This window comes from Armigeres subalbatus, chromosome 3 (genome assembly GCF_024139115.2).
Source record: "Armigeres subalbatus isolate Guangzhou_Male chromosome 3, GZ_Asu_2, whole genome shotgun sequence".
Classification (NCBI taxonomy): Eukaryota; Metazoa; Arthropoda; class Insecta; order Diptera; family Culicidae; genus Armigeres; species Armigeres subalbatus.
Genome location: NC_085141.1, coordinates 377,389,112 through 377,400,234, shown reverse-complemented (window position 1 = coordinate 377,400,234; position 11,123 = coordinate 377,389,112). Strand labels below are relative to the sequence as shown.

Sequence of the window (11,123 nt, the reverse complement as noted above, 5' to 3'; positions counted from 1 at the left end):
CAGCTCCAGTATCTCTCCAGCCATCTTCAAGAACAGTTGCGCCTAGCTGCTCTTCCGTTCGAAGTGCCATTTCCAGTAGCTGCGTGTAGTATTGGACCAGTCTTCTCTTCTTGCTAGCCGGTTATTTCGGCTTCAACGCGTGTTGCTCACCCCTGAATCGAGGTAATGGTCTTTAATTTTTATTCACACTGCGGTAAGTGCAAAAGTTTGTGATTTCGGAGAAGAATTTACCGTCTTTAAAACGTAGCCGATTTATTTTTTTGGTTCCTTGGAAGATTTTCATTACAATTTCAATACAAGTCTTCGGGAATTCTCCAGTAAGGACAACTTTCAGCCAATCGCATGATTTCTTTATTTAGTGCTATGCATAGTCCGAGTAGCCGAATCCCAAATTTTACAGGAATTTTCTCAGAATCCTAAAAAGCAAGATTTTTGTTTTCAAAACGCGTGGAGAATTCTTTTCAAAATTTTCAGAAGATTTTCTGGCAATTTTGAAAAGACTCAAAATGCAGAGAATATTTTCCTTAAAATCGCGAAAAAAATTCTTTAACTTTCTTTAATGATTGGACTCAAAACTCTTCTTATAAACCATGAAAAGATTATCCTTGTAATTTAAAAGTTTTCAAAATAAATAAATAGAATTTCAGAAATGATTTTCGTAAAGGATTTTCGTCAGAATCCAGAATGGTTTCCTTCAAAGTCTCGCAAAGATTTTTTTCGACATTCTGGAAAAACTTTCATCAAAATTCAGAAACGATTTTTCTCAGAAAAAAAGTTCCTCAACATCCTGAAAGAATTCTCTTCGAAATGCTCAAAATATTCTTTTCAAAACCATGAAAGGGATTTCCTCAAAATCTGGTAAGAATTTTCTTCTCCAAAGTTCTCAAAATCGTGAAAAGATTTTCATTGTACCTTGGGGGACCAAAATCCGTCCACCTCAGGAGAAATCAATAAATAAAATGTAATTAATTTATAAATACTTTATCTTGTCCTGTTCATATACTTGACAGTAAGCTTTTTGGCCATTAAAATGAAGAGTAGGCTTTGAAATTAAAACAACAAAAATCGAAAACAAATCACCACCCAGAAAAGTCGTAGCTTTTGGTGCCACTTGTTCGCGTGCTGACTAGAATTCTTCCAAAAGTGACTGTATTCAAACTGTAAATAACAATAAATAAAACTAAATTAGTGGGAAATAAATCATAGGGATCGCTTCTCAAGTGGTAGAAGTAGAGTTTATTGGCTGTAATTTAAATATTTAGTCAAAAATAAGCTGTACGGATTTTGATATTTGATTCGAAATCCGTCCACGGTTGGCGGATTTCGATTCAGGAGGTGTTGACTTTGTTCATAATTTTAACATGTTTTTCGTAACTTTCAATGCGTAAAAGTGGAACATTCCAAAAATAGAGCCTGTACTAACGACGAACGTTTTATTTGCGTTCAATTTGTATTTTCTATATACTGAAGTGCTTAAGTGTATAGATTTTAATGTCCAACGGTGATGCTGGAAAGATTTTTCTACAAATCTTGGAAAGAAAAGATTTTCTTTCAAATCTTGAAGGATTTCCTTTAAACACCGAATGGATTTTCACCAACATCGTAAAATAGTTTACCTTAAAATCCTGAAACGATATTTCTTAAAGCTGTTGAAGGCTTTTCCCAAACTTCTAACAGGATTTTCTCAAAGCTCATGAAAGGATTAAAGTCCTAGTGCAGTATTTTTCAAAAATCATTTTAAAAAAAGCATTATTCTTGTTAGGAAAGAATTTATAAAAAATCTTTCAAGGTTATTTTCATGAAAGAGTTTATCTGAAAGAAATTCTTCAAATCCTGTTAGGATACGTTTCGAAATTTTGAAAGTATTTTTTTAGCAGTTCTGAAATGATTTTCTTTGAAAAAATCTCCAATTTTCCTACTTCTGGATTTTCCAAAAAAAGCAAAAATATGTTCTGAAAATTGTCACACAATTAACCCAATTTCTTGGGAGACTTCTCTTCAAGAACCTGAAAAGAGTTTTCCAGGATTTCTTCAATATCCTGAAAACAATTTCTGCATTTTTAAAGACAAGCCTCCCGGAATCCAAACTAAATGCATTCGCGTTATCAGCGGCACCCCATTTAAAACGGAAGCCACGCACAACTGTCATTTTCATTATTCCAGTTTTGCTGCATCGTAGCATGCGTGGAATAATAGAAATGACTGTTATGCGTGGTTTCCGCATTTTTCCCTTTTTTCAAACTTTTTAGGAATTCGCTCGAACCTTTGGAAAGGTTTCCTTTAAAATCGTTAAAATCTCTTTCTCCGATTAGAATTCCCTAAAAGTATATTCGTTTCCGTCACTGACGTTTGTTTTTAAGGGCTTTCAAACATTAAAACTGCCGTAAAAACCACATTTCGTAACCGATACCTTCGCAACAAGTTCCATTCAATTCGGATAGATCCCAATTTTTGATTTATGCTGGATCAATATTTTGCACGGTTCCAGAATAAACCCAGAATCCGTTGGGGTTAGTTGTCCCCGGATAAAGTGGCCATTTACAAATTTAACTCAAAACAGGTCGTGGACACCTCAATATTCATGATTTCACAAAACAATGACCAGAATGATATTTTTAGGGTTCTTGGGCCACTCGCATTCAATCCGGCCACAATCTGGGGGACCTCCGGAATGGCCATTTCCTAAATTGAGCCATTAAACTTCATAATTTTACAAAACAATAATAAGAATAATATTTAAAAGGGTTCCTGGGCTACTTGGGTTCATTCTGGTCACGTCGGCCACAATCCAGAGGACACATTAAGCATTTTCTAAATTGAGTCAAAGCACGTCGTATAACACTTCCTACTTCATGACTTCACACCCTAGTAACATTTTGGTTTTATACTGGTTTAATAACACTCTTGAAGAGTAAATTATGGTCTTCAAGAGCGTTATAAAACTTAAAATGTTACTTGGGCAATGCAATGATGAGAGAGATATTTTTAGAGTTCCTGGGCTACTTGGGTTCAATCCGGGACAAAAATGGAAAAATCCGGAGTACTCACTGAATGAACATTTCCTTTGATTGTGACGAAAAGGTTAAAATTGAATTCAAATATGTTGTCTCACACTCAAACTTCATAATTAAAAAATAATGTTGAAAATAATATTATTAGGGTCCTTGGCCCTTTTGAATCCAATCCGGCCACAATCCGTGAGACCTACGGGATGGTCACTTCTCAGATCAATTAGACATGATTTTCCAAACCAATGCAAGAAATTTATTTTAGGTTTCCTGGGAAACTTGTGCTCAATCCAATCATATTTTCCACATTCCAAAAGAATTGTGGAATGCCTGTTTTCTAAATGGAGTCAAAGTACGTCAAGTAACACCTCAAACTTTATGATTTCACAATGCAACGAAGGGATTGATGTTTCCAGCGTTTCTGGACTAGTTGGGTTGAATCAGGTAACATCCGCTGCAACCTGAAGAACCTATGGAATGGTTCTTAATGGAGTCAAAACAGGTCATGTGAGACTGCTTCACGGTTTTACAAAGCAATCATGGTAATGATATTTTAGGGTTCCTTGGCGACTTGTGTTCAATCCGACTAGACTAGCCTTGATTTTGATAACCTGTTTTGATCCAATTGAACAAGTCTTTGTTTAGTAGTTTTCACGAATCGCAGCCAATGAGACCAAATGTCCTTAGAGCCACAACAACAGAGTTAATTTCATTGTTTCGTAAAATAATCAAGTATGAGGTGGCACACGTCCTATTTTGCTTGAATTTGGTCCCCCGAATTATGGCCAATATGGCCGGTTTGAATTCTCATCATTGTTTTGTGAAATCACGAAGTGTGTCACACGACCTGTTTTGACTTAAATTTGTAAATAGCTACTTTTTCCGGGGACAACTGATCTCAATGGATTCTGGAATAATTCTGAAACCGGTTGACCCAAATCCAATATGGTTCGAATGCAACTTGTTGCAAAGGAATCGATTAAGGAATGTGGTTTACACAAGAGTTTTAATTTTTGAAAGCCCTTAAAAACAATCGTCAGGGACAGAAAGGTTAAACCATTCATCAAAATTTCGTTTCCCTAATAGGATAAGAATTTCCTCTAAATGCTAAAAATATTCACCCTATTCAAAACAAAATCCTCAAATTGTGGAACGAATCTCCTCAAAATCCTGAAAGAAATTATACGGAAAGGTTTCGAGAGTCTTTTCTTCTAAATCCCGAAAATCCTTTCCTATAAATCTTAAAAGGTTTTTTTTAATTCTGAAAGGGTTTTCCTTCTGTAGATAGAATTTTCCTCAAAATGGTGGTAGCATTTTCTTTCAATTCCTGAGACCAACTTCCTCCAAATACTGAAAGGATTTTCATCCAAATCTTGAAAATATTGTTTATGTCCTGAATAATTCTAATTTTTTTTTAAATGCTGTTCTCCAGAACCTGAAAACAATTTCCAAAAAAATGTGAAAAAAATTACGCCTAATCGTGAAATGTTTTTTTTCACAATATTGTAAAGTTTTTACTTGAACCCTTGGAGGGTTTTCTTCAAAATTTTGAAAGCGTTGTTTTTGACAGGAAATCGCTCAAAACTTTGAAAGATTTTTTTTAATTTTTAATGTTTTCAAATGATTTTCCCCAAAAATGGTGGAAGCCTTTTTCTCAAAACATTGGAAGCCTTTCCTTATAATTTTGAAAGGATTTTTTTTCTAAATCCTGGTGGAAATATCCTTTAAATGCCGAAAAGGTTATTGTTAAACTTCTTGAAAGATTTTGCTCAAACGCTAGGAAGGATTTCCCACAAAACGTTAATATAAGTTTTTTCAAACTCCTGAAAAGATGTTTTTCCCTCAAAGTGATTAAAGGTGATTAAAATCCAATTTCAAACCAACCTCACGATCTCAGATGCACAAATCTTATAAATCAGGATTCAGAAACCAGCTAAAACCAATTTTTCATTTTTGCTGCGCAGCATTTATGAGAACAATGATTTTTAGATTTGTTGACCACCTATTACTTGAAATTTGTTCCCCAAAAAACGCGAGGTCATGGTTAGCGCGGCTATTGTGGCAGCCATTCTTGTAATCTGTCGTGATTGTCCTTAAACTCATGATAGGAGTTCCATCAAAATGCTTAAATAATTTTCTGAAAATGCGGAAAGGGATTTCCTCAAAATCTTCAAGCCATTTTCCTAATAATTCTATTTTATTTCTAATATTACTTTTAAAATCTACTAGAAATTTCACCAAAAATCTGAAGCCTTTGATCCAACATCCAACAATGAATTTTCTTCAAAAAACCTAGAAGGATAATTTTTACAATTCTCAAAGTCAATCAGAAGAAAGCCTTAGTTGAACTGTATTCTAATCAACTTATTGTTCCCTAAGTTCTGTGCATGTTTTTGATGAGGATGTTCTGTTTCGTCCCAAGCAGCTGGTCTACAGCCAACGGCAGCTTCCGGGGTGGGTACAAAAGCCTCTTTTCTCCCGAGTTCCGAGGCGGTATTAGCAAGGAGGAGTAGTAGGATCAGAATTCACTCGTTCACGCGATCAGTCAGAAAGATATGTAGTGCGACTTCGGAAGCGAATGGGTTTCGAGCAGATATTTGGCGCATCTGACTGACTACGAAGACTGAACTGGGTAAGAACGAAGACCTGCGAAGGCGTTCCAATGAAGTGATGCGGACATATTTGGTCCAGAACCAGGTGGGACTTGTACTGGAGAAGGATTTCAACCACGAAATAAGGCTTAATTCAATACATCTGGTTCATTCTACATACATATCGCTATGTATGTAGACGAGAAACTGGAAAGAATAAATTTTGATTCTTGATATTTTGATATATCTTGATAACCATATGGCTTAAAGTGCTGATATTCTGGGATAAAATGCTCCAAAACATTAGCTTTTAGTAGGTCAACTTGAATTACGAATCGGAGATAGCCGATTCTTGATTTTCGGCCACCTAATTCCCCATAGTGCAGTGATACAAGATTCACTTTATCCACTTCTTGATGTAACTGTTTTACGTGTTAAATTGAATTTCTCACTATTCAGTATTTCCTTAATAACTTTTTTTACAAGCATCAAATCGTTTCGCAACAAAGACGACCTGTTTCCTTGTAAAATTCCCTATGTTGTCAATGTACTCATATATTTATAGAGCTAAATTGGAAGCGTTGTGGAACGGTTTTCCATAAAAATTATTGTTTTTATAGTAAAAACCACGCGTGCTCACTGTTACATCGAAATTAGTTAAAAATTTAGGAGGATTATTAAAATGGCAAATGCAATCTTTTAAGCGTATTTAAGTATTACCAAAGGATCTTCTTCGACCAGATTGCGCTGAGGTACAACCTGTCCTGTTCGAACAAAACTCATATACGTCACTTGAATCGTTGGAAGCGTTCCCTGTAGCGCTTAGCGGAAGTCAATTAGCAGACTGGCAGTTGATGGAGAAAGAACCTCCTAACTTTTCCGGCAGCTTCGAAGACCGATGTTTATATGTATCTTCAAACAAACGACCATTGTATGCGGATACACCCCGAGCAGCACAAGTTCGACAAAAGTGGTTGCTGCAACTTGATTGTGACTAAATCTGGTCACATATGAGTTGCAGTAGCTTATGTGAAACATGTGTGCTGCTAGGGACTAATGCAAAAAAAATCCTTATTTGGCTGCAGCGAAGCATCAAGGGTCATGCGCTCGAATCGGTGCAAAGTCGACTACTTAATGGAATATGGATGATTAATTCTCTTCTGATGATATGGAAATGCTAATATCATCTTCCAAACTTAGACGTACATGTTCATGATAGAATTAGAGGCGAAAGTATAGAATTGATAGTTCCGTTAGGATACGGCAGGCATGAAGAATGATCTTTTGATGCTGTACGGAAGACCCGAGCTCTTTGCAAGGATTCTAATAGAAAAGGCTCATCAAGCTCCGGCTCCTAGACAAGATCGCCTTGAAAATGTTTTGGAATTCTAACTATGTACCTACCTCAAAACCACGTAGACCTCCCAAGCGAAACAGTACATGCATTTAGCCAATCCGGTACTGATCCAGGAGTTGGTGGAAAATCTACCTGATACATTAATAATGCACCGGGCAGTCCACAGAAGCAAACAACCATATGCGACCATTTGTACATGCGGGGAACTGGTAAGAGCAGCCAGTCAAATAATATTCGAACCACTGGCTATAAACGAATTACGGAGACTTGTTCACCAAAAGGCAGGTGGCCATGCAAATCTTGACCACGGCATACAAAAAAACAAGGCAGACTCAGCCCGTATGTAAACATTCAGTTGGAATGTAAACATGTGACGTAACTACTTTCTTCGCTCAAGCAGAACCGAGACGATGCTCTACGGTCTCAGCATGCTTACTTTTGTACTCTAACATGAGGCGATATAATATGCGTCACTCTTGAAATGTCATTTGTCTTACGAGCCTACCTTGTTTTTTTGTATACCGTGATCTTGACAAGAAAGCGAAGATGCGGGATGTTGCTAAAAACACCACACACTTTTACATGCATCCTACTTGCCGTCTCTGAATATGTCCGTTATTTATCTTATGTAGAATGCTGATTCTTTTCCCATGCATTTATCGACGAGGATTCGTCAACTACATTATTGGAACATTTCGTCGCTAACCGCCTTGGAGAATATCCGGCTCGGAAGAAGCATTGCCTCTATAGTGGAGGAGCAACATAAACCGCGAAGAACGGATGTCTCAATGCGTTCATTTGAACATTTCTGATGATGGTAGTACGAGTTCAAGTTCGAGAAACTATGGAATACGATGAGCTTTGTAGCTAATATCCTCACCTACAATAGGTTACCATCGGAAGACTATATCGAAAGGACTGATAGCGATCGCCAACTAAACGAGAAACTTCGAGACCACTTTACACTCGAAGGCGTTTTAACTACCGCAAATAACCTAGTTATGGGCATTAGACGAAAAGATACTAGCGAGGAACATATGTATCAATGGGAACAACGCGGCGAAATGAGATTGGATTCGAAACTGGTGTTCTGAGGCGTGTAGATGATTTGATTGATAGTCGATTACACTCCATTGCCATCGAACGGCCCAACATTAGGAGAGAGTTCAGTAAGCATATGCGGTATTTCAAAAATTTCGTTCCAGGTGGTTCGAAACGAAATTCCGCGGAATTTCGCGGAATTTGAGCAAGGCGAAATCTGATTTCTTGAATTCGTTTCGTTTCGTAAAATTTCAAAAATTTCGCTAGAAAAACCTAGCTTCTAACGAAATTTAACGGAATTCCGCGGAATTTCGAAACAAATTTAAACTTAAACCATACTTTATATTATCAAAAATTTTGGCTGCGCCGCTGAACATAATCGTAAAGTTGTTTTCAAAACTTTAGGTTATACAATATTCCCATTAACGCTTACTACATAACCTCATTCTTAGTCGACAAATTCGTATGTAGTTTTCTTCTATATGAATGCGGAAACGATCATATGGATGCTAGTCATGGGACGGCAGTTAGTCCGGGAGAACGCGAAGTGAAAACAATCTACCTCGCGTAGCAGAAATTTGTTAAACCAGTGTGCAATCGATCATGTTGATGCTGATCACGCCAACTAGTGTGGGAGAACGTGAAGTGATAAAACTAATGTCTGCATCGAAGAGCACAAAATTATTTAGTGCGGGATCGATCGTGTTGTAGAAGATTATTATTAAGATTATTAAACGAAACACATTGATCTGGCATTGTATTGATTTGAAACACATTTTTCGTCTTCTTGTTTTCAAAATAACTTCGTAATACATATTTTGTCGCTTACCAAGGGCTTCACACGAATTACCTTCTCAACTAACCAACGATTCCTTTCCCGTAGAGCTCACGGAGATGCAGAGCATTCCTTGGTCTCTTATAACAATGAGTGTTAAACTAATTTTCCTCTCCTAATCCTAAATTGACTATAAGCATGTGACTAGCATCATTATTGGTCATGAATTGGAAACACTGAAGCAATTATACAATAATAATAACTTTTTTGTATCCCAAGAATATTATTTAATTGGTGAGCTGTGCATATTTGCTGTTTCTCGGTCAATCATGATTAGCAACTACGATGTGTACAGTTAATCAAGCTAATAAGCTCTTCTTTGACTATTTGCACAATATGTAAGCAGAGCCGTAGCGTGGACTGCTAGCGCCCTTGGCGAAACCATGATTTGGTGCCCCTCTTTTTATTATAAAAATCGGAAAATTTAACAACAATTTGACAATTTGAAATGCATCAACAGTAAAATTTGAAGGTTTAGTGGTTTAAAGATGCTTTAAACATCATTCAATACCGTGAAGAGAACAAGAACTTTTGTTCCTGAAGTTCATTTGAATTGCAGACTGTCGATACTTTGTTTTGATTATTTCACAAGTTATTTAAGCGACCTTCCAGAGCCGTGCTGGAAGTTCATTAAAAATGTTAAGGTTTTTTTTCAGAGCCTATGAACTGCTGGGTCTTCTTCTTCTTCTTTGTTGGCATTACATCCCTCACTGGGACAGACCCGCCTCACAGCTTAGTGTTCATTAAGCACTTCCACAGTTATTAACTGCGAGGTTTCTAAGCCAAGTTACCATTTCTGCATTCGTATATCACGAGGCTAACACGATGATACTTTTATGCCCATGGAAGTCGAGACAATTTCCAATCCGAAAATTGTCTAGACCGGCACTGGGAATCGAACCCAGCCACCCTCAGCATGGTCTTGCTTTGTAGCCGCGCATCTTACCGCACGGCTAAGGAGGGCCCCACTGCTGGGTCTAGTTGGGTCAATGAAATCCAGCTCTGAAATGCGTCGGTCGATTATAGGAATCGTTATCGGACCTATTCACGTTAAGGAAAATCGAATTCTGGAGTGGGTCTGACGGTGTTTTGAAACCACTTCCGGACCTAACAGAGTTAATAGAATTTCACTCTGGGATGAGATGGTTGAAGGTCAGAGTTTCTACCGAATCTAGTCGAATCAGGGAAAACCATTTTTTGGACTGGGTTTGTTGGTAGCCGGGAGTTGACATTGAACGTATTTGGATCAAGTAAAATGTAGCTTTGGACCACTGAGCCCAGCTAGGAAAAATTAAATGAAAAATAACTGTATGGTGTGTTCCCAAACTGTGGGTCGCGACCCCTAGGGGGGTCGTGGGCTGTTCAGTGGTGGGTCGCGAAAGACAAATCTTAATTCATGACTTTGTTACTATTTTGTCCCACAAATCTATTCCATATTTTGAAATTTGAATTAGGATCTAACTAATGATTGAATGATTAAAGAACAACAAACCTGACGAGGTCAATGGCATTTTTTTTTTGTTATACGATATTTGAGCAAGTAGAAAAAAGCCCTATACAATCCAAATGTAAGCCCCGAACCCAATTCAAAACCAATCCTAATTCAATTCGAATCCTATCTAAATCAAATCCAAATCTATTTAAAATCCAATCTAGTGATGAACTTTATTTATAATTTAAAACTCACTTTTATAAAGAAATAAAAAAAAATCAAATCCAATCCAAATCTATTTCAAATCCAATCCAAAACTAATTCAAATCCAATCCTTATCAAATCAAAATCCAATTCAAATTCTAATCTGAAAAAATTGTGGATTGGATGTGGACGAATTTTTGACAAATACAATGATGGGATATAAAGCAATTTATTATAATTTGTCCAATCGAACGCGAACTCATTTTTATCTAATTTCACAAAATCAATGCATTGGGTGGGTCGCAAGCAATATGGGATTCTGCTAGGTGGATCGCATATCCAAAAGTTTGGGAACCTCTGTCCTACAGGGTTACCCAATAATCGGACCACAATACAATAAAATTTTAAAGCTTAGCAAAGCTGCTAGTTTCGGCGCTTTGAAGTTTATGTCATACCACTGGTATGCTGTGAGCTTCAATATTGTCAAGAAAAATTATTGGGCGTCATCTAACTCAATGATTTTCCAGGATGCTTTCTTTGTACTGGCTGCGTTTGTGTTCGATTAGATTAGATTAGATTAGATTAGCAAAGCTTCTAGTTTCGGATAATCCTTTTGAATCGCGAAAGTTCCATAAAAATGTCCACTTCGTTGTAG

General features: G+C 37.0%; 1 protein-coding gene across 3 annotated transcripts in view; it reads right to left on the bottom strand.

Annotated features, from left to right (window-relative positions):
- LOC134226587 (neurogenic protein mastermind) overlaps nt 1–11,123 on the bottom strand; it is a 471,961-nt gene that overhangs the window by 288,823 nt on the left and 172,015 nt on the right. The gene's annotated exons all lie outside the window — the stretch shown is intronic.